Source organism: Centrocercus urophasianus, unplaced genomic scaffold, assembly GCF_019232065.1.
Source record: "Centrocercus urophasianus isolate 14NV4802_14NV808 unplaced genomic scaffold, USGS_Curo_1.0 seq_9, whole genome shotgun sequence".
NCBI lineage: Eukaryota > Metazoa > Chordata > Aves > Galliformes > Phasianidae > Centrocercus > Centrocercus urophasianus.
Genome location: NW_024885532.1, coordinates 33,910,744 through 33,934,082, shown reverse-complemented (window position 1 = coordinate 33,934,082; position 23,339 = coordinate 33,910,744).

The window sequence follows — 23,339 nt, the reverse complement described above, 5'->3', positions numbered from 1 at the left end:
TAAAAGCTCAGTCTAGCTTCTAATATTAGTTGTTAGTGTGTTCCAGCAGACATAGCAGACAGTCATGACAGTGAGAACAATCTGTGGAGCATCTGTCTTCAAGTTAGGAAGAAATATTAGGGGCCTGAGGAACCCTGTTATTTTTTAGAAGATTTTTATGGCATCAAATGGTTCATTAGTTTTAAGGAGAAACAGGTGGTTAATGAGAAGCTCTCATTAAACCAGGCTGTTTGCGCATTGCAGGATGCATGAAGGCCGTCTGACCCAGAGCTCATGTCCCAGGTTCCCTGTTTGCACAAATCCACCAACCCTTCCACTCAGTCTGGAATAGCAAAAACAGAGTTGAGAGGGGCTCTTTCCTCTTTGTGTGTGTAACAAAAGTACATTTTGGGTGAGTAAAATGTGAAATTCTGCTGTCTGATACTCACCCTGGCCAGAAACCACGAGTCCCCTCCACATGCAGTGGCATGAGCAGACTGTGCATACAGCTCTCAGCTTGCTGCGAGCACCTTGCTGGAACCTGTGACAGTGAAGCCGTGCCATATCTGGCCAAGATTTCTTTCCAGGACTGATCCATGTTCTGGAACATGGAGTCTCCAGGCAGCTGGATATAGGTGGTCAGGCAGATTTTGGTTACCCAAGCAACTCACGTGTTATGATTCCTAAACAACCGAGATGTTGGAAGGCTGGGGGCACTCGAGGGAAATGGTTATGGAAAATAGAAACAGTTTTCCAGCCATGCAGACGCATGTGGTAAGATATATTTATTGAACTATTTTCAAATCCTCATCGTTCCTTGGCTGGCCAACAGATTATCAACTATTACACCAGATATTTTGTTCTCCTGCTTTTCTTTATTAATTCTAACCTAGCAAAGGAAGACCTTGTCTTGAAATAGGGCAAGCAAGCTGCCAGCCAGCCATGCCCCACAGTGCACAACACAGTGAGCGGTGTAGTTCTCCTCAGATGTGCTACCTCTAATCAGCCATTCCCAGGTTCTAGTGGTTTCATTAGGCTGAAGGAACTGTGAAATGTTACTTGGGATTGAAAAATAGGATTATGATGATGACTGCTGAAAGAGAATCAGGTGCTGATGCTGACGCCACACCAACCAGCATTGTTTCAGGGACATCATTTTTCCCTCAGAGGGCAGTGAGGCATTGGCACAGCTGCCCAGGGAACTGTGGATCTCCTATCCCTGGAGGTGCTCAAGGCCACGTTGGATGGGCCCTGGGCAGCCTGAGCTGGTGGGTGGCAGCCAGCCCATGGCAGGGGGTTGTAGCTGGGTGGGCTTTCAGATCCCTTGCAACCCAAGCTGTTCTGATTCTCTGTTCCTATGATTGCTGTAGCTAAATTCTCTTGCAGATCATCTTCACCATCCCATTTTGAGATTTCAGTTTATTTTCACCTGGAAACAGATAAGATAAACGGGTTTGACTTGAGAAGTGCTATGTTCAATCCCACACAACAAGCTGATTTCCAGCAACCTGCATTGGTTGATTTCCACTGCAGATCAGTGCCCATAACCCTGATAACCTTCACAGATTCTGATCTGAATCAGTTCCCCAGCCATTTAATATGAAGCTTGTGATTGATTATGTAGGTAGCTCATGTTAATCAAGGGCTTGTTACCTGTCAGAATGCTTGCCTTGTGAAAGACTGTGTTTCTATAGTAAAGGTCCACCCAAGGAGAGCCATGATGTGCAGCAGGTCAGGTAGAGCAGTGCTTTTGTTCCAGTCAGTGTAATGTATTTCAGCTCTGGCAAAATTAATCAGATTTATCCTTTTCCTCTCTGTCTTCTCTGAAGTGTGTTTGCAAAGGTTAGCTGTCACTCACAGGATATAGCTCTAACAGAAATGCTGCAAATTACTTGAGATGCCCTATCAAAATATTTTCAAGGCAGGTTTTTTTGGAAGTACTACTACAATGTGAGTCACCTCTGAAGTCAGACCCAAAGTAGCAGCCACTGTGATAAGCAGGCTAAATCAAGTCAGTGGGTCTGACTCACAACTCATATTCATCGGTTTTGCAGTGATTTGTCTTTTCTGATAGCTAGACTGCTTGCACATACTCCATTGATTCAGAGGGAAGTGCAGACCAAGGGGGCTGAGCAGCCCTGTGTAGAAGCCAAAGGAATACAAGTAACCAAATGTCACAGGACATAGGAAAAAGATCCTCCCTGGTTCCTCACTGATGCTTCCTAGGACAAGGGGAAATGGCTTCAGACTATAAGACGAGAGATTTAGGTTGGATATAAGAAAAAGTTTTTCTACATTAAGAGTGGTGAGGCACTGGCAGAGATGGCCCAGAGATGTGATGGGTGCCCCATCCCTGGAGACACTCAAGGTCAGGTTGGACAGGACTCTGAGCACCTGATGGAGCTGTAGGTGTCCCTGTTCGTGGCAGGGGAGTTGGATTAGGTGGCCCTTAAGGGTCCCTTCCAACCCAAATGTTTTTCTGTGATTCTGTAACTTCTGTTGAAGGGTAAAGCAATCACTGCCTGAGCAGAGGAGACTACTCAGCTCTGAGCACACAGCTGATCTGCAGTGTGCCAGTCAGCAAGCTAGACAGAGGCTGCAAGCCTGTTCAGGTGGAAAAAGATCACAACACTGCCAAAGCTAGTGTAATAAAACAAGATAATAAAACCATATCTATATTGGTATGCCTATAGCCATGCAGACCTAAGAAGCCTCCACTAGCCCAAGCCTAAGGCAGCCTCTGGACACCTTGAGGCAACCTGTGCTCTTCAGAGATCCAAAATTAGACAAGAAACAGACGCTGCTCTTTCCTCTACCATCCCGATCCTGCTCTCATGCTCTGCCCCCTCGTCCCCATTCCACCCAGCATGCTGGACACCCACACTTGTAGGGGGGCATATACCTAAAAGTAGTCATCAAATGCAGTTGAATGGGAAAGGGCTCCATACCTCTGTTAATTAACCAAGTATACCAGTCTCCCTCAAAATATTTAAGGCCAAAGTCTCTTTGACAGGTTCATGCTTACTGAGGGTTGTGGAGGTGATCTGGTTTGCTATGGAAATGATTACTTTGCATATCTGCAAAAGTAAAAAGTGTAGGTTAGATACTCTGACACTTTGGTAGTGCTAATTTGAAGATTATGGACTGTTTTTCTTTAAATAATCCTAGAAATTGATAGTCTAACTTATGCCCATGGGATCACAGTCCCAAGCCCTGGTTTTGAGTGATTCTGTGTGACACCAGGTGTTGGGCTCGATGAGCCTTGTGGTCCCTTCCAACTTGGGATATTTCTGTGATTCTGTGCTTCATTAACACTTAGTCATATTCCAACAATGACAGTATGTGGAGGGTCAACTTTGCAACCTTGAACTGTTTCTTCATGGAACTCAGTATAGTCAAATGAAGCAAAAGACGAGCCATAGAAACGGAGAAAGACTCTTGTAGCCCAGGATGAGACATGAGATGAACAGAAATTTGATGGAATGTAATTTCCAGAAGTAGTTAGTGGACACAACTTTGGAAGCTGCTAGGAGAACCAATCTGTCATGGGCTTTACTCATTCAGCCAGCACTGTCCTCATGCTGATTGGGCTGACAAGGTACAATATCCCACTGCCAATATTCCAATCACTTTTATTAAATCAAGGCTAAATAATGATGCTTTGGACTCATTTCTAGAGGTAAGAACTGTGCCTCAGTGACAGGTATCCTGTTCCTTCTTGAGAAGGCTTTTCTGGGAAAAAAGGTACTGATGAGTTTGGGAAATTGTTATTGCCTAGGATTCTTGTTGTGCTTTCAACTTCAGTCAGATGATCACAATTTGAAATGTGGCTGCTTCTTGTCTTCCAAAATTATTGAGAACCTCATCTTAAAGTTTTAAAACACCCGAAGCAAACGGCTTCAAAAAGCACATACCATTCCCTGATTATGTTCAGCCAGCTTTGCAGCTAAGCAACATACCGATTTTGGAATAGCACAATCCATTTGGGATTTGAAAATTAGCATATAAGCTTAAAATGCTTTTGATTAATTTTTCTTAGTGATTAATTGGTCTTTAACAAAGGATATTGGCTCATAATTTACTGCAACATTGAGGAAATTGATCTGAATGTGATTCCTGATCTGAATGTGTGTGTTTGGTGGCCCTGCTAGGCAGGGGGGTTGGAACTACATGATCCTTGAGGTCCCTTCCAACCCGGGTGATTCTGTGTGATTCTGTGATTCTGTGAAATTACAGGATTTCGAACTCATGGCTCTTCTCTGAACAGTGCACTCTATATTCACACATCTGGTCTCCTGTTTTTAAGTGAAGGTCTGTGTTGAAGTTAAACCAAGACTAGAAGCAGGCTATTGTATTTGTAATTTGGTCAGGAGTTCTGAGGAACAACAGAAATTTTGAACTTGTACTCTTTCTAGGCATGATGCCACTGCTCAAGTTGCTCATCGTTCATGTAACAGATTAGATTTTTTGGAGAGAATCACACACTGCTAGAGGGCTGTCTTGTACCTACCCTAATCCGAAATGTTCAGTTCTACCAAGAAAGATGCCTGGTGGACTGAAACAGGGAGATGACAAGCTGCCTCTTCACTTAATGAAGAAAGAATGAACAACTTCTGAGTTGGAGAAACCTTTACACCTGGCAAACACCTGTTCATTTTCCTCACTGGGGTCAGAGGTAAAGCATCACTAGACCAATACTTTACACTTAAAAAATCCTTTCTATTAAAAGAAAACATGCAAAACCAGCTCATAAGCATTCTGTAATTTAGAAGAATTTTGACTATTGCTATGTTAATATCCAGTTAATATCCAGAAAAGTAGCTTCCTGGAGCTGGTTAAAAGGCACAAACCATTGCAAAATCAAGGCCTTAAACTAAGGTGAGCTTAATTTCATTATCTTACAACAAGGTAAAAATGCCATTCTCCAGGCAGGAATGGCCAGATGAGGGGTCACACACTGTTATGTATCATTCTCTGTCAGTGCTCTCTGAGATGGCAACCTGGACATGAGCAGCAATGTGCCCTCACAGCCCAGGAAGCCAACCATATCCTAGGCTACATCCAAAGCAGCATGGCCAACTGGGCGACGGAGGTGATCCTGACCCTCTGCTCTGCACTGCTGAGGCCTCCCCTGCAGTACTGCGTCCAGTACTGTGACGTGGATGTGGAGATGTGGAGTCCTCAGTACAGGAGAGATGCAAACCTGTTGGGGTGCATCCAGAGGAGGGCCACAAAAATGACCCAAGGGATGGAACACATCCCCTGTGAGGACAGGCTGAGAGCTGGGGCTGTTCAGCCTGGAGAGGAGAAGACTGTGAGGTGACCTGAGAGCAACTTTGCAGTATCTAAATAGGAGCTACAGGAAAGAGGGGACAGATTCTTTAGCAGGGTCTGTGGTGATAGAACAAGGTGAAATGATTTCAAGCTTAAAGAGGATAGATTTAGGTTGGTTATAAGGAAAAAGTCTTTTACACTGAGAGTGGTGAGGCACTGGAACAGATTGCCAGAGATGTGTTGGATGCCCCATTCCTGCAGACCTTCAAGGTGAGGCTGGATCAGGCCCTGGGCAACCTGATCAAGCTGTACATGTCCCTGTTCGTTGCAGGGGTGTTGGACTAGATGACCTTTAAAAGTCCCTTCCAACTCTAAGGACTCTATGATTCTTTGATTATGTGATCCACTACAAGAAGAGCTTGTGTGAAAACCAAATCTTAAAGGATATGTTAACAATTTAAATTTTCTGTAGGATTATGTGGGTCCCTTGGAGTAGTGACAGTTCAAGGTCAGACATGCTTCTGGAGGCCTAGAGGTGTTTTTTTTTTTACTGAGAACCTAGTAGTAGTGTAAAGAAATAAGGAAATTCTGAGTGAACTCACAGACTTTCCTCACTGGCATTAATTGATCATACAGGATCACCGTGCAATGGAACTACTCAGAAGAAAAAAGCACGTTTTCCATACTATGTATATATGTGATGTCATCACTAGCAGAAATACTGCAAGTGTTGAAGTAAATTCTACTTTGGAAGAGGTGGATAGTATTTCCACCACAGCCACCATGCACTGTTACCAAGGTGATGAAGCATCTGGAGCACCAGTATTATGGGGAGCAACTGAGGGAATGGGGATTGCCCAGTCAGGATACAAGGAAGCTCAGGGAAGACCTTATTGCTCTCAACTGCCTGAAAGGAGGCTGTGGCGAGTTGGGGGTCAGCCTGTTCTCCCAGGTAACAGCAGTAGGGTGAGAGGGAATGGCCTGAAGTTTTTCCAGAGGAAGTTCAGATTGTGTATTGGGAACAATTTCTTCTCAGGAGTGGTGAAGCACTGGAACAGGCTGCCCAGGGAGGTGGTAGAGTCACTCTTCCTGGAGGTGCCCAAGAAAAATGAAGATGTGGCATTGAAGGACATGGTCTAGAGTGGTTACAGGCATGGATTGGACTTGGTGGTCTTTTCCAACTTTAATAAGTCTATGATTCTATGATTCAAGCTAACTATATGCTTAAATACAACACTTTGCTGCTGTCAATAGCTGAGCTCCTCTACTCCTCCTCATTGCCCTCTCCTTCTCACTACAACAAGGGGCTGCCCTGGAAATGGGACTCTCTCTGGCCATGTCCACTCTTTGCCTTCTGTGAGCTTCCCTGGACCCTGAGGACAGCATGCTGAGGTGGTATGGGGAGGCATGCCAGCAGAAAGTGAATTCCCCCAGATACACAAAGAGCTGCCTCCTGTCGTTTCTGCCTCTGCCAAGAGTTTATGGGCTGGTTTGGCCTAGTTCCATGACTGGCGGGGTGGAGGGACCCACGGACCCATGAAACCACGACAGCCTCGAACCAACTCATTCTCAGAGAAGCACCTAGGCCAAGGTGCTGATGGTGTGATGACGGTGTGATGATGGGCACATCATCACAATTCTCAGCTATAGCATGAAACAGATTTTCACAAAGACTATTTCAGAAGCCATTGGAAAGAAACAGTCTCACTGAGCAGACATTCTGTGCACATGTGTATGTTTGTTTGGAGAGGTAGATTCAAGGTGTCCCTTTATGTTGTAATGATGTTTATACTCAGGATAACGGATTACTAGCTTCCCAGTGACGTTGTGCAGGCACCAACAATAGCTATATACTCACTAAGCACCATCAGCAATGCCAAGAAATGTTTCCTGAATGCCATGCAAGCTTTGCTGACACTGCTGCAAGTAGGAATACTTTCCATCCTGGAAGGCCAACACCATCCTGGACTGCATCAAAAGAGGAGTGGCAGCAGGGAGAGGGAGGGGATTGTCCCCCTCTACTCTCCCTCATGAGGCCCCATCTCATGCAGATCTGGGGCTCTGTGCACAAGGACGTGGAACTCTCGAAGTGAGTCCAGAGGAGAGACAGGAAGATGATCAGAGGGCTGGGGCACTTCTCCTGTGAAGAAAGGTTGAGGGAGTTGGGCTTGTTCAGCTTGAAGAACAGAAGTTTTTGGGGAGACCTCACTGTGGTGTTCCAGTACTTGAAGAGAGCACAAGAACAGGAAGTAGATTGACTTCTTACATAATCTGGTAATGATAAAGACAAGGGGGAATGTCTTTAACCTAAGAGGGGAGATTTAGGTTAGATGTTAGGATCTGTAAGGTGGCAACCATGTCCATGGCAGAGAGTTGGAACTACATGATCTTTGAGGTTACTTCCAATCCAAGCCATTCTGTGATTCTATGATTTTATGATTCTGTGCTCCTTGTACCTCGCTCTCTCCTTGCTCTAGCCATGGGCAGGGTTAGCTCCTGGTCTGGAGCAGACCACAACCAGTCCTGGCTTGAGCTGCTGACAGCCTTATCAGCGCTGTGATGCCCACGGGAATTATCCATGCTGATGTGGGTTTTTCCATTGTCCACCAAGCTGCGTGCTCCAGCACAGATACTGTGGGTGGCTTTGCCCAACACTGCCCCTGAAGAACCATGGCCTCCCGGAGCATGGCTCCTCTCAAAAAGCACCGACTTCCTCCAGGCAGAGGTGAGCTGAGCTGTGCTCAGTGTTCGGTTACAGCAGAGTGAACGTGGTGCAGCTCCTAGCTGAGGTGTGTCCATTCTGTACCTGCACAAATGGGCGAAAGCTAGAAAGCCACCAGAATCATACACCCATCTGCAGTGAACAGCATCCCAGCACCCATGGAAAAGGGAAAGCAAAAGCATTGCTTTCAACCACAGCAAAAGCAGGTTTACTTATAGGTGTGGCTTAAGAGATAGATGCTGGCAAGTAATAAACAAGTAGGATAAACCAAACGCTTGTGGCACAGCATATATCTTCCTGCCTCCTACATTTCTCCTGCTGCTTCTTCTAATCATCTGCCATTAGAATAGGCCATACTCTTCCCACTTGAATTAATCAGTATTTGCAGTGGTTAACTGACCAAAAATGGAGATCAGGATATACAAGTACTCCATAGTATGACCTTATTAACCTCCATAATCCTCTCTGTGGTTATTAAAGCTGATGAAAGTTTTGCTATATATTTATTTTGTTCCATTTGGTAGTTCTTTAAATAAATCAGCATTTTCTGTTTGTTCTACCAGCAAAGAAGGGAAGACATGACACTGCCTCTGTCTTTCACTCTGTAGGGGAAAAGACAAAAGCTAGAGATCTGTGGGAACACCACGAAACCATATTCATAAATGAACCATCTCTGTTCTCTTGGTTTATACTGAATGTATTTATTAGAATTACAACCGAGTAATTGCAAGGACACATTCAATTTCAAAATTACTGCATCTCTGCCTGGAAATTGCTTGCTGTCCCTTCTTACAAATAAAGCTGAGGCTCAGTATAAATGAAAACATGACAGAAGGAAAAGTCCCTGTTATTCTTTGTGGAAAAAAAATTTTGCATTCACACAGCTCTCTATCTCTTGGCAGCCATCTATTGTCTCTTTGTCTTAGCAGTCACTCTCTCTCTTTAGAGGCCTGTTTGCATGGTTGCATTAGAGGGAAGAACATTCTTATTAGAAATAAAGGCATCAGGAGGTGGGAAGAGTCCCGTCCACCACTTGCAAGCCAACTAAATGCAAACTGAAAGAGAAAACGTAAATGAAAATGAATTCTGTACATAAAAGTACCTGTGTGCTTCGGCTTATGCCTGTATGAAAGTATTTTATATAGGAAGGGAAAGAGAAATGGCCGTGGTAATGGGGAATGGGTCTCCTCAAGCATGTCCAGGTGTGTGAGCCCCAGGGCTGCCCCACTCCTGTCCCCCAGCCCCAGCTGTCCAAACAGCCTCAGACTGCCTTTCAATACCGTAAAAGTTATGAATAACGGGGTCTTGTTCCCTGCCTGTCAGTGTATGACCCGCTGCAGGTCACCTTCTCCAGATATCCCCTATAATCGTTGCTGCTGGAAATCTGCTGTTCGTAAGAAGCAAAATGAAAACTTTTCCTGGCTGCAGCTGTGCTGAAGGTTCAAACGTGCAGCTCCCATGGTCCCATCAGGCCTAGCTGACCTGAGGCCACCACAGCCACCCTTCTATGAGAGGGGAGACCCCTCCACTGGCCCAGCAGATAGCAAGTGAGCTTTAAGGCCCTACCCAAGCAAAGCCTCACTTTGCACAGGATTCTCCTGTCTGAGTCAGGTAACACTGCTCCCTGTCCTGTTGCCACACACGGAGGCAGAAAAATGTCTGCAAAATGCCAGCAAAATTGTTCAAGGTGACATCAAACATTTTTCCTGACATTAAATTTTAGCTCAAACCACGTTTTTGCCCAGCACTGTTCTCCATGCAAAGTTCAAGCTGTCAGAAACACAGTCTGCCTGGTGTGAGCATGCTGAGCTGCAGATGCTGTGTAGCTCCGCTCTTTCAAAAGCTCACTACAGGATATCCTGCCTTCCTCCTTCGAGCCAGTGCTTCTGTGGGAATGGCTGTGACACAGTTCTGCCAGCTGTTCACCATGACATCTCACACTGCACACCAGCTTCGTGCCCTCTCCCCATGGACACACACATGGGACACACCTGTGTCCCATGGCTTGGAGCACCAACAGGGATCACTTCCATTTGTCTTCGCTGAGTTTGGGGAACAGCCCTTCAGAAGGGTGAAGCATAAAGGGTGTTCATTGGCACAGTCTGCCCAGAGAAGCTGTGTGTGCCCCATCCCTGGAAGTGTCCAAGGCCAGGTTGGATGGGGCCCTGGGCAGTCTGATCTGGTGGGTGGCAGCTCTGCCCACAACACAGGGGGCTGGAGCTGGGTGGGCTTTAAGGTACCCTCCAACTCAAACCGTGCTGTGATTCTATCATAATAATTGGGGAACAAGCTATTATTGCAACATATTGCTTTTAGTGTATGGATCACTAAGGAAGTACTGGAAGCCCCTTTCATTGCCCATAGGAGCAGTTTTTAAGTGCCTCATAATAAGAGTGCTTCCAAAGCTTTCATAAGCTTAACTTCGAGTAATGAAGTAAGACTTGTCTGAACTTATATCCTTCTTACTCTCAGAAAGAAAGGGCAAATATTTGGTGAACCCATAATAAATTAAGGATAGGTGGATGGATGGATATTAAGAGCAGAATGGTCTATTCTTAGAATTATGTAAAAGTGATTTAAATAGAATTTCTCACAGGGGTTGTGCAGAAAGATAATGGGAAAATTGCATTTCTAATGTACCAAGCTATTTTGAAGTCTGGATGAGTTCTTGCTCTGAAAATGAAAATTTTTCCAGTGCCACCAAGAAGAAAGGAAAATCAATGAACTTTGTTTTAATCCAACACTTAGTTTATTCAGGTTAGTTTTTCTTTGGGCTTGTGGTTTTGCAATGGAGGCTGGTTCCAGGAAACCAAACCACAGCATCCAACTTGTGCACAGGATCCTAAGCTCTTGGCAAGGTGACTGTGAAGCCCTTTCCTCCTCAGCAGGTGCCAGGGGTGCTGCTTTTTGGGACATTCTAAGCATCCCCTCCCTTCTCTGAAGAATGCTCTGTGAGAGAGATGGCAACACGAAGCATTAACACTCCACCAGGATTTCACGCCCAATGAATTTGCTCATTATATTGCTCCTCTTCCTCCCATTGGCTTCCTGTCACTTCATGCGGCCCTTGTGCTGGACATGCACGCACCCACACCACTGATCTCATGCAGCAGATCCCCTCTTACAGCCTCCCAGCAAAACTGCCTGCACTGTGGATTCAGCTCCTTGTGGGTCATTCGAAGTGGGCTTCATGCTTGTGGTGCTTAGCAGAGTTTTACAAAGCAGCAGACCCCGGGGAGCATTCTTGGCCAGTAATCCACCTCTCATTTCTTTTTGCCCCACCAGCCCAAATATTTACGAGGTGGCATGTGATGTGATGGTATCTGGTTCCACATGTAATGCTGATGTCATGTGTTTTAGATTTAAAATGCCAGTTTCATTTTGTAGTGTGCAGTAATTTGTTTCTTTGGCAGTCCATAAAGAATTGCACTGAATGTTGGCGTACCGGCTGCAGCAGCATGGAGGTGGAGGTAGGAGCACCTCCCATGTGCTGTAGTGTTGTACTCAGAGCCATGCAGTGTGTTCCCTGTGCCTGTATTACCAGATCACTCTGATGCATGCCCAGAGCACCTTCTGCTCCAAAATCTTTGCCTCCAATGATGAATGAAGTCTTGCAGCAAGGACTCAGGCAAGGAGTTATTGGATATAAATATGGAGAAACTGAGGCACAGCGTCCTCCTGAGGTCACAAAGCCCATGGAGAAGAGGGCAGTGCACTCATCTTCCATGTTTTCCTAGAATCACAAGAGCCAGCCGTCCTCTCCCAGATGCAGGCACCATCAGAATTTGGCTGTCTCTTCTCTAAACTGTGTTTGATTAGAGACAGCCCAAGCCTTCATGCTGGTATTCAAATCTTTCTGAAATCAGAATCATGATCTATTAAATCTTCTATCTAGTTTTGAGCCAGTTCCCAGTGCAGGATGAGGAAGGTACATTTGGGAAGCAGATGTTTAAACTGGATAAAGAAACAGACAAAGAAAAACATTTACTGTCCTGAAGTGCTGATGAACAGGTCTCAAACTTCAAATAATGGGACCCAGTGAGACACTCACTACCCACTGCAGTGGATAGGATCATAGAATCATAGAATATCCCTGACTGGAAGGGACCCATAAGGGTTAAAGAACTGCTGTCAGATACACACACATCCTTCACAAACGTGGATGACTCTTCACACACATTTACACAGGGAACAACACCCTGCAAGCTGCAGAGATGTCTGTGGCATGCTGTGGCTCCCCAGTCACTGTGGTCTGAATGCTGCTCACTGACTGGTGGATGTTAACACAATCCCAAGGGCAGCCCTCCCTTGTGCCATCTGCAGCCCTGAAAGTGAGGGGTGGTGCTTCTGGCAACTGTGCAAAACCAATCAAAAGGAGATCATCTCCTGGCCAGGCTGGCATGCATGAATCCAGCTGCAATGAAGTGAAAACCCCTGCTGATCTCTTAACTCTTAGTGTGGTGTCCTCCAGACCTCTAGCATGGCCTAATACTTCTAAGCCAACAGAATCCTGGGCTGCATCATAACAGAGGTGACAGCAGGGAGAGGGAGCTGATTTTCCCCCTCTACTCTGCCCTCCTGAGGCTCCATCTGGAGTTCTGTGTCCAGGCCTGGGGCCCCCAGTACAGGGAGGATGTGGAGCTGTTGGAGCAGGTCCAGAGAAGGGCCACTAAGATGATCATAGGACTGAAGCACTTCTGTGGGGAAAGGCTAGAGGAGTTGGTTTTGTTTAGCTTGGAGAAGAAAAGGGTCAGGGGACACCTCACTGTGGTCTTCCAGCACGTGAAGCGAGCTCATAAACAGGAGGGAGATTGAGTTTACATGGTCTAGTAAAGACAGGAGAAGAGGGAATGGTTTTAAAGTAAAAAAAGGGGAAATTTAGGCTAGATATTAGAAGCAATTTTTGACTCAAAGAGTGGTGAGGCACTGGCACAGCTGTCCAGAGAGCTGCAGGTGCCCCATCCTTGGAGGTGCACAAGGCCAGGTTGGATGGAGCCCTGAGCAGTCTCAGCTGGTGGGTGGCAGCCTTGCCCACAGCAGAGGGTTGGAACTAAATATCTATGAGGACCTTTCCAACCCAAACCATTCTATGATTCTATGAAATACATAGTGAATTCCATTTCCTACTCCTCTCTATGCTCCAGTGGCTCTCCCCACTGAGGCAAATGAAGGGAGAGGCTGAAGAGCATTGTTGGAGAAAACATGCCTGGAGGAAGACAGACCTTTCTTTAGAACTGGCCCAGCTAAGGAACTGCTGCAGGTTCAGTTCTGGGTTTGGCCTGACTATTTTAATTCATGTCTGATGAAATGTAGAGAGCACATGATGTTAACATGAGAAAAGATGGAGAGCCACCAGTCCCATTTCAGCTCTGGGGAAGGGATGGTTGGTCCACATTTATTTTCGTCAGCTCAGTCTGCTGCTGTAATAAAGCATGCTGTCTTCTCCTACATCTATCCTGCACTCCAAGGCCCTCCTGGTGACAACACTAAAATTATTTTCTCAGCTGAAGCATTCTGATAGCAGGGTGATAAGTACAGCACAGCTGCCTTGACAGGTTGATTGATAAGGTTATAGACAACATGACAGGATTTCTGTTATTGCTGACATGGCCTAAAGCTCAGTAAGAGCTGAGCAGCTCTTTCTTGTGACACATCTAACTGCTTTTCCAGGCTGTACAACTCTGAATAAATGTCAGCAGGCAGCAATCACTCAGGTGCATGTTGGACTCCCCACTCTGCCACCATTCCTTAGAAGAGACCCAGGGGACACATTTCTGGCATGTCAACTTCAAATTTCCCCTGTCAGAAAACGCTTACCAAAACGGAGTAGTGGAAGGTCTCCAATTCCAATGCTGGAGATGTGAAGTCTCTAAAAGGGTGGCCAGGAGACCACCAGCTCACAACACACTTACCTTTGTTTCTGCTAACGAATTGCCTGCAAGGAAGGGTGCTTTGCAAGTTTTGCAAACATGATTGCTGTTCAAAAACATTAAAAAAATGAGCATAGAAATATCGACATACAGCCTGCTTTTGTTTCCCATGAGTGCCTCGTAACTGCACTGTGTGTTAGTCTTTTTCAAGCTCCTAATTTGTTTTGCAGAATTTCAGCCTTCTACTACTTTAAAATAAATGTCTCCAGCAGTTCTTTCTTGGGAAAAAATTCTCGATATCTGAACTCATGTAATCTGTGTGTAGACATCTGTGACTCCCATACAGCACAGAAAACAGAATCACAGAATCATCAAGGTTGGAAAACAACTCTAAGATCATTGGTGGCAATACCACCAATGCTGACCACTAGCCATGTCTCTTGAACACCTCCAGGGACAGTGACTGCACCACCTCCCTGGGCAGCCTGTGCCACTGCCTCACCTCTCCTTTGGAGTACAAATTTCTCCTAATATCCAACAGCAACCTTACATAGTGGTTTTCTGGACAACATGAGTATTTCATAGAGGTATATATTCTGGACTTCTATGGTCTTGTCTTCCTAATGGTCTGTCCCACTGCCTGTGACAGGAACCTCTGCCCCCAGTACACTCATTTGACTTGTTGAACCACAAATTTCCAGCAACGAACAAGCCAGTGCTTCCACAGGCAGTTGGCCCTACTGCATGACTGTCTGTACCATTAGAAAGCGATGCTGAACATGTGGCCCAAACTGAGCTTGATTCCTGTCAAGGCACCAAGATTTCTTATCCTGTCTCCTGTAGGTGTGGGTGCTGTTACACTCAAGTTTTGGTGGGGTGTCAGCAATCATAGAATCATAGAATCACTAAGATTGGAAAAGTCCTCCAAGATCATCCAGTTCAACCGTCCATCCACCCAACAATATTTCCCTCCAAACTCTTATTATAACATCTAAACATTTCTTGAATAACTCCAGGGATGATGATTCCATCCCTGTTCCAGGGCCTGACCACTCTTTTGCAGAAGAAATTTTTCCTAATATCCAACTTGAACCTCCCTTGCTGCAACTTAAGGCCATTCCCTCTTATGCTATTTCTGTTATATGGGAGCAAAGGCTGATCCCCACCTTGCCACAACCTCCCTTCAGATAGTTGTAGAGTACAGTAGGGTCTCCCTTGAGCCTCCTCTTCTGACTGAACAATCTCAATTCCCTCAACCACTCTTTATAAGACTTGTGCTCCAAACCCCTCACCCCTCAGTATGCTGTTCCTCTCCACCCTAGACCCTGGGAAGCTGTCCAGCAGTCCTTCCAGCACCAACCATTATCCCCTGTGGTGTCACTGCTCCTTGTTCCCCAGCAAAGCCTCCTGACATAGGAACAAGAGGCACTTCCTTTCCTCAGAATCTGGCTCCAGAGATTGCATCTTGCATTCGGCCAGAGTGAGCCTTGGGCGATCATGGTTTTATCAGCAGCTGGGAATAGTTTGTACACAGAAGATTCATCACCTCTTTGCTCTGACAGCATGTCATAAAATTTGAAGTTGAAAGGAATGTAATCTCCCATCTCATCAAAGAGGAGAAATTTGTTGTGTGTTGATCCTTCCTTTAAAAAAAAATATATATATATATATATATAATCCCTCAAAATTTTTCTAGTCTGAATCAACCACAAATATAAGAGTCTGCTGCTCCATTTATGGCTCAGCTCCTTTGTGTAGCTGTTTTTTCAGGGAATGTTGTCTTGGGATCCTTCATTTTCATTTTACTACAAAAAATTAACTCGTTAGTGCTCACGGGCAAAACACAGCAAGGATGAGATTTATCTGTCAACAGAACTGTCAAAAATTCAGATGCCTTTCTAGACCAAGCTGCTTGTCCCTCCAGTGGTGCAGGAGACCCAAGATGGCTGGCATGAGATGAAGCATGTTCACTGGAACTCTCAAGAAGCCCCTATTCTTTCCTGGAAAGCTGCTTTCATATATCACTACCTCTAGCCATCCCTCTGCCCTCTGCCACTGCTGAGCATCTCTCATGAAAAATTAAGCATGAAAGATGGAAAGACTTCATGAGGAGCACCAATCTCATGGGGAGCAGCTGAGGGACCTGGGATTGTTCAGTCTGGAGAAGAGGAGGCTCAAGGGGAGAACTTATTGCTTTCTGTAACTGAAAGGAGGTTGTGGTGAGATGAGGGTCAGCCTCTTCTCCCAGGTTAACAGTGACAGGATGAGAGGGAATGGCTTGAAGTTATGCCAGGGGAGGTTCAGGTTGGATATTTAGAACAATTTCTTCTCAGGAGGAGCGGTGGCACAAGCTGCCCAGGGAGGTCAATGTTCCTGGAGGTGTTCAAAAACATAGAGATATGGCACTGAGGGGCATGGATAGCAGGCATGGTGGGGATGGGTTTACAGTTGGACTCGATGATCTTAGAGGTCTTTTTGAACTGTAATTCTATGATTCTAAGTCCTGGACATATTGTCAGCATATGCTCTCTTTAGGCCATATTCATTTACTTTGTCCTTATTTTAAGCAGGCTTCATGGCATTGCAAGATTTGATGAATTCCATTTGTACAGTAGAGAAGGGTTTGCAGCTTTTCCTAAAGCTGAAGGTGACACATGTCCCCACTGCAGAGTTCCCTGTGGGGCTGTCAGTGCCCATCACCTCTTCTATCCTCCTTCCTCTACAACCACAACTGTGTTTCAGCTGCTGTTCCCAAAGGCAGGCTCGGAATCCCCTGTCCATGTAAGGATCTTAATCTTAGTTCTACGGGAGGACAATATTGTAGTTACTGCTTCTCCATGACAACACAGTTCAGCCATGAAGGCAGCATCTCCTCCAAGCTCTGGTCGGCTGGGTCCATCCCAAGGACCCTCTTTTGGGTGAGTAGCTAAGGCCAGTCAGGGCTGGGAGCGTGAGGGGAGTGTGGCCTGGACATGCAGGATGTGCCATAGGCTTTCTGCAGACAGGCAGGCAAATCATGGTCACATGCAGCTGAGTTACTAGCTCAGGATTTACAGCCAGAATGAATTTAGTGCTACCCATGTTACTGAAATAAAGCCCATGAAAGAGAGTCAGTGGCCATAAATCAGCCGATCCCCAAATCTTCAGAATGTCAGGGGATGAGAAATGCATGTACTGGTAAGCTCACACAGTGGGCTGCCTGGAAAGCTGGTCTGTATTTCATTTGATTTTTTTCAATTAACAACACATACAGCACAAACTGTATATATCCCACTCTTTCCATTCTTCTTTTGTTAAAGATGCCGTGTCTGCACTCACTGTCTCTTCAGCACCCCATTTCCTCTTTTTCTATTCATAATATTTAAGAACTCTTGCAGCATTTCCTCGCTATATTAATAGCTAGTAACATTTGATTCCCTCAAAGTGTCTCATGAAATGAAACATTTGTCATTATTGCAGCCTCATTGAGAAAGAAAGCTGGCAAAAGCTGAAAAAAAGAGATCCCCAAGATGGGTTAGATCAGAAAGCTTCAACTTTCCTAACTTGGGTGCCAAGAATTAGGCCTTTAAATTCACACTGATTTTGTAATCCATGCTCACAGCACTTAGATGTGGTTTCATGGGGTGCTGAGCAGCAGACAGGTCTTCCAGGACAAATTTTCAGGTGTCTATTATGTGAAGTTGGTTCTCCCAACTGCACAGGAAGTGGAGCTGGGTCTCCATGCCCCAGCTTCGCTTTCAGAAGCATGCAGGTACCCAGGCAATGTGTTGAACCCTCCAGCACCCATGGGCTTTGGCCTTGCATCAGCCCCGACTGTATGCTCCTCAAGGCCAGGTTGTGTTGCTTTTCATAGTCTGGTGCTAGGCTGGTACCTCAAACCATCTTGCTGCAGTTTCTCAGTTACAAATACTCCTCTATCCCTCATTATTCACCTTGGAAAGTCAGCAGCACTTTGATGTAAGCAGAAAGGCATTCCTAGAGATAGAGTTAAATGAAACATATGCTTCCAGAGGCTCCTCAGCACCTTTCTCTCTGCTCAGGAAGTTTAATGGCATGCACATGGCAGCGGTGCTGCGGGAGCACAGTGAGCCTATAGCAGAACCTGCCTGAATTCATAAACCACAGTGACCCAAAAATCATAGCCAAAACAGGACCACAACTCTCCGTCCTGCACTTCCTATCATGGCTGTCTGCTGGTAAAAATACACCTACTGTGCTTTTTTCACAAAATGCATCCTTCAGTGTGTCTCAGTCTGGGACGATTCCCCCACTTCTGCAGCTGCATGCAATGTTGTTGGTGCTAACGCTCAGGAGAAATGGGCTTTTGGAGCATTTGGCATCATGACACCCACCCACCCCAATGGGCTCCAGGTGAGGTGCTATCAGCTCCCCAGTATGAGGGATGCATTTATGCAAGCTGCAGGTGGCTTTGTTGCCATTCTCTTTCTTTCTGTGTGTTGCTTTACATCAGGCAAAAATATAAGGTGCCATTTCTCAGTAATTACTGTAACATCCAGCTTTATAGTTTGGCATCTTTACAAAACAAAAAAAATGGGGATGTTTTAAATTGCTTCTGAAAAATTTTTTTGGACAGTAGGGAAGGAATTCAAGGTCTTTAAGGCAGGTTCCTGTGGGTTTATGCCTCTTGCTGAGGTTGGTTTTAAGTGAGGACTTTACTGGAGGTGTCTGTTTTCAAGCTCTCTCTTCTGGTGGTGGCAGCTGTGGGTAAGGCAGAGCTCTTGGGGGGCTGGTATTTATTCTTTATTTTTGGCTTGTAGATCTGTCAGCCATTTCAGCACCTTAGGTTGTGTATTTCCTTGAGTACTTTTGCAACAGTGCAAGGGCCTGAGGGGGGCCAATCATTTTCCATAGACAGAGTTACACCCACTGGTGCAAAGGGGCACTGCCAGCCTGAGCAGCTGTTCAAATCAGCCCATATTCAGTGCCATCAACCTCCATGGGCAGTGCTAGCTCACACACAGGGCAGACCTAAGAGACAAAATGAAACTGTGTTAGGTCTGATTCCTGCCACGCTGTGTCTCAGCAGGCTTTCCGTTACAGCACAGGTGTGAGACGACTCTCAGATGGCTCACCAACCACAGGGCAGTGTGTGCAGCTTTGTGCCAGGCTGTTCTGGTTCTCTTTGCAGGCAGCTCTACCACACTGGGTGATGCCAAGGGAGCAAAGAAATATAGCACAGAAAGTACCATAGAAGCTGCCGGGAGCCCATCCTGAGCTGGAGCTGCTGCCCGCCCCCAGCTGCCAACATGGCACCGGGCACAAGGAAGGAATTTCACATTCCTTTCTAAGAAAGTGCTTATTGCCTAAGGAATTATTTGTAATGGTGTTTTCCTTCCAGTAGGAATTAATTACTGCACTTTTGACACACTGCAGTCCCTCCTCAGTACAGCACCAGGCCATAGACACAGCAGGGCTGTGCAAAACACCTTCTGTGCTCAGAAGAATGAATCTCTTCCTTCTGGTTTATCTGAAATCCAACATCTGTCTGCAGAGTACTTGTTTCCCTGCAGGGCATGAGACGTAAGGCATAGCAACAAGGTGAAACACAGATTAATAAACCCACTGCAAAATGCACTTAGTTTTGGTCTTCCAGGTCCAGCAAATATGGACTGTGAGAGCTAATGCCTCCTCCTTCTTTATTCCCTTCCTCTCCCTCTCTTTGTTTTGAGAGCAGCCAGCTCTCAGGTCACCCACACACAATATCAGAAATGCACAACTTAAAGCACACGCAGTCCTCTGCAGGCACTTGGCCCTTCTCTCTAGAAACCATCCTGGTAACTTCTTTATTATTTGGAGCCTTCGTGCAAGTGTCACAGCAGTACATGGCACCTCAAGACATAAAGCAGCTCCTGGAAAGCCTGTGCGGATGCCTTGCCATGCACGTAATGGAAACAGGTGAAATTTAAACAGATCACTTAAGTACTTGTCCAGTCCCCATTAGGGTTTTGTAGCTCTCCTTTATTTAAAGAGCAAATTTCTGACACTTAAAAGAAGTTAAACATGTTTGAAAGCTTTAACATAGAACAGCCTTAACGCTGCTTGTTCTCTTGAGAAAATTGTTCAAAGCATTATTAGATAAAGTCTGTGCTCAGAATGCGGAAATATTTGGATTAAATGGTATATTTACTTTCTAAAATTGCATGCAAAGTACAAAATAGGAGCTAGATAGACAAACATGCAGCAAACGCACACAGACATAGAAGCAGCATCTGTTTGGAAAGCAGCGAGCTCTGAGGGCATCCGGGAAGGAGTGTTCCCCAAAGCATCAGCCACTGTGGCTAATGCAGCACCATCGGTACAGAATCATACATGTTGATGAAATCTAAACAAAATCAAGATTTTTTTAAGGTCATATTCTGTGACAAGAGTCTGCTTAAAGTGGCATCCTAGAGAAGAAGGACAAGTAGCTGTGAATTCCCTTGGATCTGTTATGAATCCCAAAGGGAAATGTCTAGCCATGTTAGATGCCTATTTGCTGAGACAAGGAATGGCTCCACAGTTCTGTGAGGCTCCCCAGGGACAGTACCATGGGACACGGGCACCCCCCAGTCTGAGCCAGTGACTAGTGTGGCTAATGAGGTCAGATAGAAGTGATACTTGTTGATGTTGACTTGTTGGAGATATTGACTCCACATCTGTGTCCGGGATGTGGAGCCCTGAGTACAGGAGAGACGTGGACCTATTGGAGTGCATCCAGAGGAGGGCCATCCACCACAAGGGGTGGAGCACTTCGCCTGTGAGGACAGTCCGAGAGAGCTGAAGCAGTTCAGCTTGGATATGGGAAGGCTCCAAGGAGACCTGAGGGCAGCCTTTCAGTATCTAAAGGGGCTGTAAGAAGGAAGGGGACAGTCTTTTTGGCAGAATCTGTCGTGATAAGAAAGGAGAAGTGGCTTATAATTAAAGGAGGTGAGATTTAGATTGGATGTAAGGAAGAAATCTTTTACAATAAGGGTGATGAGGCACTGGCATGGGTTGTCCAGAGAGGTGGTAGATGCCCTGTCCCTGGAGATGTTCAAGTTCAGGCTGGATGGGACTGTGAGCACCCTCACTGAGCTGTAGGTGTCTTTCCCATGGGGAGGTTGGTGGCCCTGCATGTGGCAGAGGGGTTGGAGATTCATTATCCTTGAGGACCCTTCCAACCCAGGCCATTCTGGGATTCTGGGATTCTGTTTATTGTTGGGGAGTTAAATTAGATGGCCTTTAAAGGTGCCTTCCAACTCAAATGATTCTGTGATGCTGCAGTTCTGGGAAGTTCACCCTCCTTGTCCTTACTGGATACCAGTTCTTCCTTTTGTTTCTCTTCTGGTTCTCTTCAGTGCTGCAACCTCCTAAACATTCACTGTTCATACGGTGAGGAGAGCCAATTCAGTGTATATCTGGAACTCTTAGTTTGCAGTGAATTGAAGTGCAGATTTATCTGCATACATTTATTATTTTATTTTCTATGTTGTTTTGATTATTTAAGCTAAGTAAATGTCAAATGTGCTTCTGGAATCATGGTTCCAGAAAGACTGCAGTGCTTCTCTATCTCTGTGCTCATCTTCATCCCCTCCAAGAATTTCTCACTGAAGAACATCCCAGCCCATTCCTCCACCCAGAGCCTCAGGGGTGAAGGAGAGCTCTTATCTCTTGGATATGAGCATATGTGTATGTGCACACCAACATAGAGCTGCAGGGAGAGATAAAATGACTCTTAACTGGAATTGCCGTATGCAGTGCCAACTCAAAAGCCAGATGCATAACTTTCAAGACTGAAGGGGAAGTTTATCCCCTGCTGAAGTGGATGGAAGTTAGCTCAGGATAAATCACTATATACAACAGAGCTTCTCTCATTTAAAACTTGCAATACCACTGCCAGGGTGATGCACTCTGTATAGCCAGCACCAAGAAGGGAGTTAATTTTTGTTCTCAGAGTGCAAAGAAGACCAAGACTGTGCCTTCAGAACAGATGCTGGCACTGAATCTGGCTGCAAGGAAGTATAACTGGCTTTGCTGGAAGTGAGACTCTCACTGGTCTCACTCCTTGCATTTTATTCCTGGGAAAATGTGTTGTACCTATTAAAGATGCTGGGCAGCTTATGGAAGACAGAAAATCCCCTGCTGTGAAAGCTTTCTGGGCAAGTAAAAGCGATGAAGCACCTTAATATTCTTGCATCTCATGATGCCTTTAAGGGCTATTCCAGGCCCACTGGCTGGGAGCTCATTTTTATCCAAGAAGCTAGCTGTGGTGACATTAACTTTCTCTGGCCTCATGAGCTTCAATAGCTTTTCCTATCATCCTGGCCCATCACCCACTCAGTCCTACTGCAATATGAGACAGTACATGCAGAGCTGGTGCCAGAAAAATCAATATTTATTTCCCTGCTGAAATTCTGGGAGGTGACACTGGCCACCCATGGAGCTGCAGAAGGCTCTCTGTGGCAGCCAAGGTGTTGCCATACCAAGGATGGGCAAGGCTGTACAATCAGAGCTTGAATTCATTCATCCTTCCTATTGCAACATGCATGTGTTGTAGCAAGTTTGCAGCGTCCCTCCATCAAGCAGTGTGCATCTCCTAAGGTCTCAAGGGCACTCACTTGTCAGACTCATCAGGAATCCCCTGCATTGGAACAGTGGGCACCAGACAGCTGGGACTTGCTCCAGTTCAGGTAGCATTTAAGCAGTGCTTCAAGGAGAAGCATAATACATAGGGCTTGTTCGTGTTTCAAAGAACTCCAAATCTGCTGAATGTAGGAAGTGAGGGCAGAAGTGTGGATGGGATGTTATGTTAAATGGGGAGACCAATCCTACATGCAGGTTGACTTTGCAAAATCTGGCTGCTCATTTACATTCCTGTGATATTTCCTATCTGTCTTTCCCCAATAAAGAATAAATTAGTCATCCAGATTATGCATTATTTTGCTTGTGGTACTAATAGGAATGGGAGGGTGGTTGGACTAGATGGTCTTGCAGGTCGTTTCCAAGCTTGTGATTCTGTGATTCTGTGTGATTCTATTTGAAAAAAAGACAAGAAATCATAGAATCACAGAATGGTTTGGGTTGGAAAGGACCTTTAAGGTCATCTAGTTCCAGCTCGCCTCCTTCTATGAGGTTATTTGAGAAGTGGTGCTGTTTGTGTCTGGTTTAAGCCTCGCTGTGAGGCTTGATGATGAAGAAGTGATAAAGAAGGAGAAATTAATGATGAAAATGGAAAAATTCCTAACTTCATCTCTGCTGGAGTTTCCCAGGGACTCCCAGCACAGAGGGCAGTGGATGAATGTCACCACTTGGAAATCAGGAACACGAGCGAGTTGTGCTTGAGCTCACAATGGAATCTTTATTCTGGGTAAATCTTCCTTCCCACTCCTCTAACCAACAGCAAAGAAGGAAAGTGCAGATTTCCCATTTCACCAATAAAACATCAGTTTGAACTACCTTGAAACCTGGGAAAGTTTAACTGGGCTTTCTAATGCGCAGAGATCTAGTTTTCTTCA